We start from the raw sequence: 6,000 nt of genomic DNA on the forward strand, positions 1-6,000 counted from the left end.
CCGGATTGGATGGTAATCACTGGTTTTTATAATGGTTTGGGGGCCCAATCTCGGCCCATGCTCGATGCAGCAGCTGGAGGCGCCTTATGGGCTAAAAGCTATACTGAGGCGTATAATCTTATCGAGACGATGGCTGCAAATGAGCATCAAAACCCAACTCAGAGGATGACGTCAGGAAAGGTCGCAGGTATTCTGGAAGTTGATGCAACCACCGCTATTGCAGCCCAGCTCCAAGCGCTATCAATGAAGGTTGATTCTCTGGCTACGTATGGAGTTAATCAAATAGCTATGATTTATGAGCTTTGTGCAGGTTCTCATGCTACGGATCAGTGTTCTCTTGTCAACGAATCTGTTCAGTATGTGAATAATTATCAGCGACAACAGCAGCCTGTGCCAGCGACCTATCATCCTAACAACAGAAATCATCCAAATTTCAGCTGGGGGAATAATCAGAATACTATTCAGCCACCATATCAGCAAGGAGTGAGTAAACAGTTTAACCCACCTGGATTCCAGCAACCACAGCAGTATGCTACAAGGCAATCATATCCTCAACAGGGAAGTGCAGCTGCACCTACTAGTGCTGATTTTGAGGAACTTAAGCTGTTGTGCAAGACTCAGGCGGTTTCTATCAAGACCTTGGAAAATCAAATCGGTCAATTAGCCAATGCAGTGCTCAATCGTCAACCTGGCATTCTTCCCAGTGACACGGAAGTACCAGGCAGGAAGGAAGCTAAAGAGCAAGTCAAGGCTATTACCTTAAGGTCTGGAAAAGTAGCTGATGCTGAAAAGGCAAAAGAAGTCGAAGCTGAAGTTAGAGATGAAGAATTTAAGCAAAAGGAGAAAGCGGCGGAACCAAGGAAGACTACTGTTGAACACACTCTGCCTGAGGCTAATACAGGGGAGAAATAGCTCTATCCTCCACCACCTTTTTCCTAAGAGATTGCAGCAACAAAAGCTGGATAGACAGTTCGGGAAGTTTCTGGAGGTGTTCAAGAAACTTCACATCAATATACCTTTCGCTGAGGCTCTGGAACAAATGCCTAGTTATGCGAAGTTTATGAAGACTATTCTTTCAAGGAAGGTGAAACTGGATGACCTTGAAACCGTTGCTCTCACGGAAGAATGCAGCGCGGTTCTGCAACAAAAGTTACCACCAAAACTGAAAGATCCAGGAAGCTTCACCATTCCTTGCACCATTGGCAATCTAACTTTTGACAAGTGCCTTTGTGATTTGGGAGCAAGCATTAATCTGATGCCCTTGTCGATCTTTAAAAAGCTGGATCTGCCTGATCCAAAACCCACATACATGTCGCTACAATTGGCTGACCGTTCCATTACTTACCCAAGGGGCATAGTTGAGGATGTGCTCGTCAAGGTGGATAAGCTCTTCTTTCCTGCAGATTTTGTTATTCTGGATTTTGAGGAAGATAAGAAGATTCCCATAATCTTGGGGAGGCCTTTCTTGGCTACTGGCCGTACCCTGATAGATGTGCAAAAAGGGGAACTTACTATGCGGGTCCAAGATCAGGATGTGACCTTCAACGTATTCAAGGCAATGAAATTCCCTACAGAAGATGAGGAGTGCTTAAAAGTGGATGTGATTGATTCTGTGGTTACTTCGGAACTCGATCATATGCTAATGTCTGATGCATTGGAAAAGGCCTTAGTGGGGGAATTTGACAGTGATGATGAAGATAGCAACGAGCAATTACAATATCTGAACGCTTCTCCCTGGAAGCGAAAGCTGGATATACCATTTGAATTTCTTGGTACTTCTGACCTCAAGAACGCTGAAGGGAAGCTCAAACCATCAATAGAGGAAGCGCCTACCTTAGAGCTCAAACCATTACATGAACACTTGAGGTATTCTTTTTTAGGTGATTCATCTACGTTACCTGTTATTATTTCAGCTGACCTTTCAGGTAGTGAGGAAGACAAGCTCTTAAGGATTTTGAGAGAATACAAATCGGCTATAGGATGGACCATAGCAGACATCAAGGGGATAAGTCCTTCATATTGTATGCATAAAATTCTACTAGAGGAAGGAAGTAAGCCAACTGTGGAACAGCAACGAAGACTGAATCCCATCATGAAGGAGGTGGTGAAGAAAGAAATTCTGAAATGGCTAGATGCAGGCATCATTTATCCTATTTCTGACAGCTCGTGGGTGAGCCCTGTACAATGTGTTCCTAAGAAAGGAGGTATCACTGTGGTCGCAAATGAAAAGAATGAGCTCATCCCTACTCGAACAGTTACAGGATGGAGAGTATGCATAGATTATAGGAAATTGAACAAAGCCACAAGAAAGGATCACTTTCCTCTTCCATTTATTGATCAAATGCTTGACAGATTGGCGGGATATGAGTATATTTGTCTTCTGGATGGTTATTCCGGGTATAATCAGATTTGTATTGCACCAGAGGATCAGGAAAAGACTACCTTCACTTGTCCATTTGGCACATTTGCTTTTCGAAGAGTTTCGTTTGGGTTATGTGGCGCCCCGGCCACCTTTCAGAGATGTATGATGGCTATATTCTCTGACATGATTGGAAATAACGTCGAAGTGTTCATGGATGACTTCTCCGTCTTTGGACACTCATATGATGAATGTTTGAATAATCTACGCGCCGTACTCAAAAGATGCGTGGAAACTAATTTGGTGCTTAATTGGGAGAAATGTCATTTTATGGTGCGTGAAGGCATTATCCTTGGGCATAAGGTCTCTAGCAAAGGTCTGGAGGTGGACAAGGCCAAGGTGGGAGTCATTGAAAATCTTCCCCCACCTAATTCGGTGAAAGGAATCCGTAGTTTTCTCGGTCATGCGGGTTTTTATCGGCGATTCATCAAAGACTTTTCAAAGATATCTAAGCCATTGTGCAATCTACTTGAGAAAGATGTGCCTTTCAAATTTGATGATGAATGTTTGGCAGCATTCGAGACTCTCAAGGAGAGTTTGATCACGGCACCAGTTATTACAGCACCAGATTGGACAGGACCGTTTGAGATGATGTGTGATGCAAGTGACTATGCGGTAGGTGCAGTTCTGGGACAGCGCAAGAAAAATCTCTTCCATGTGGTCTACTATGCGAGTAAGACTTTAAATGGGGCCCAATTGAACTACACCACTACTGAGAAGGAGCTTTTGGCTATAGTCTTTGGCTTTGAGAAATTTCGATCTTATCTGCTTGGTACGAAAGTAACAGTATTCACTGATCATGCAGCTATTCGCTATCTGGTTTCTAAGAAGGATTCGAAGCCGAGACTCATTCGTTGGGTGCTTTTACTTCAAGAATTTGAGTTAGAGATCAAAGATAGAAAAGGTACTGAGAATCAAGTAGCTGACCATCTCTCTAGGTTGGAGAATCCCGATTCTACTTCACAAGATAGGACGTTAATCAATGAATCTTTTCCGGATGAGCAGTTGTTTGCAATTCAGGAGGAAGAACCTTGGTTTGCAGATATTGTAAACTATCTTGTCAGCAATATAATGCCTCCTAATTTGACATCCGCGCAAAAGAAGAAGTTTCTGCATGAGGTGAAGTGGTATATGTGGGATGAACCATATTTGTTTAGACAGGGAGCTGACCAGATCATCAGGAGATGTATCCCGTTCTGTGAGACGGAGGGGATATTATGAGACTGCCATTCCACGGTTTATGGTGGACACTATGGAGGTGAGAAGACGGCAGCTCGTATTCTGCAAGCAGGTTTTTTCTCGCCTACCTTGTTCAAGGATGCTCATCAGTTTGTTTTAAGGTGTGATCGTTGCCAAAGAGTGGGAAATTTGTCAAGGAAGGATGAGATGCCATTAAATGTGATGCTTGAAGTCGAGGTCTTTGATGTATGGGGAATCGATTTCATGGGGCCTTTTATCTCGTCTTGCAATAATCAGTACATCTTGCTGGCAGTCGATTATGTCTCAAAATGGGTCGAAGTTAAAGCTTTACCGACAAATGATGCGAAGGCAGTGCTAAATTTTCTTCATAAGCAAATTTTCACAAGGTTTGGAACACCTCGGGTAATCATAAGTGATGAAGGATCGCATTTTTGCAACCGTAAGTTCACTTCTATGATGCAGCGTTATAATGTGAATCATCGAGTAGCTACTGCCTATCATCCGCAAACAAATGGTCAAGCAGAAGTGTCTAACAGAGAGATAAAGCGCATTCTAGAGAATGTTGTTTGTCCGTCAAGGAAGGATTGGTCTTTAAAGCTCGATGAAGCTGTTTGGGCTTACAGAACAGCATACAAAACTCCACTTGGGATGTCACCATTTCAGTTGGTGTACGGTAAGGGATGTCATCTACCGGCGGAGTTTGAGCATAAGGCCTACTGGGCATTGAAGAAATTGAACCTGGATTTAGATGCAGCTGGTAAGAAAAGAATGCTTCAGCTTAATGAACTTGATGAATTTCGACTTCAAGCGTACGAGAATAACAAAATGTATAAGGAAAAGGTGAAGAGGTGGCACGATAGGAAGCTACATCCTAAGTTATTTGTGCCAGGGCAACAAGTTATGTTATTCAACTCTCGGCTCCGACTTTTTCCTGGGAAGTTGAAATCAAGGTGGTCTGGACCTTTTATTGTCAAAACTGTGTTTCCACATGGAGCGGTGGAAATTTTTGAGAATGATTCGGACCAAGCATTCAAGGTTAACGGTCAGCGGTTGAAGCACTACTATGGGGACATGGCAAACCGAGAGGTGGTTAGTGCCATTTTGTTGACTACGTGAGAAAGGTACGGAACGTCAAGCTAATGACGAAAAAGAAGCGCTGCGTGGGAGGCAACTCATGAATTGTTGTTACAGGAACCCTTAGAAGTTAATAACCTATCCAAAAACACAAAAAAAATCAGAAAACAGGGACTGAAAAAAAAAAATTCCAGAGACCCTCTGCGCGCCCGCGCAGCTATGCTGAGCGGCCGCGCAGCTTGCTGCGCGCCCGCGCAGAAATGGTGAGCGGTCGCGCAGGGGTCGAGTTCCAGAAAATTTTTTGCAGTTCAGAAAAAAAAAAAGAAAAAAGAAAAAAAACAAAAACACAAAAACCCATCACAGCCCATAAACCCACGAATTCTTTTCCCATTACCCCATGATTTTATCCCTCAACCCCACCCACTCCTAATCTAATTTAACCTACTCCACACCCTATATATACATACACCTATCCTACATATCTCCCACAACTTCCTACACTTAAACCCTCTCATAAACATCAAAAAATCAGTTCTTACACACTTTTATTCACAAATCAATGGCACCCAAGAGAGCACGCACTATTGACAGCAGCAGCACAGTTCCTACTGATGATTCATCAAGGGGTACTGCTGCAAGGCCTCGGTTAACTGACAGAGCTGCGGAGGAGGAGTACACTAGGCTGTTGGGGAAGCCGATTCTGAAGGAGAGGGGGTTTTTACCATCAGGGAGGGATGGTGAGTTGTTGCCCATGATTGCAGAGAAGGGGTGGATAGCTTTTTGTGAGTCACCCGAAGCAGTACCGATGAGTGTTGTTCGCGAGTTCTACGCGAACGCGAAGGCTGAAAAGAATGGGTTTTCTGTAGTTCGTGGGCTGACGGTTGATTATCATCCTGCGGCGATTCGCCGTGTGATTGGACAGCGAGAGAGAAAGCCCGAGGAGGAGAACTGGAATGAAAAGACTGCTGAGGATTTTGACTTGGATTTGATTTGTGCGACTCTCTGTCGACCGGGCACAGTTTGGAACCGCAGTCCAGCCAATAATGAGTATCGTCACTTTCCGGCGATCGCCATGAACAGGTATGCCCGTGCATGGAATGCATTTATATGTGCTAATATTTTGCCTTCTTCACATGCACACGAGGTCACAGTTGAGAGAGCACAGTTGTTGTGGGGAATTCTGAATGAGGAATACTATGTGGACCTTGGTGAGTTTATCTACCAAGGAATTCTGAAGTTTTTGAGGGGAGCAAAGCATATGAACATCCCTTATGCATCCACGGTTACAAAGCTATGCCGAGCAGTAG

Source organism: Apium graveolens, chromosome 3, assembly GCF_009905375.1.
Source record: "Apium graveolens cultivar Ventura chromosome 3, ASM990537v1, whole genome shotgun sequence".
Lineage (NCBI taxonomy): Eukaryota > Viridiplantae > Streptophyta > Magnoliopsida > Apiales > Apiaceae > Apium > Apium graveolens.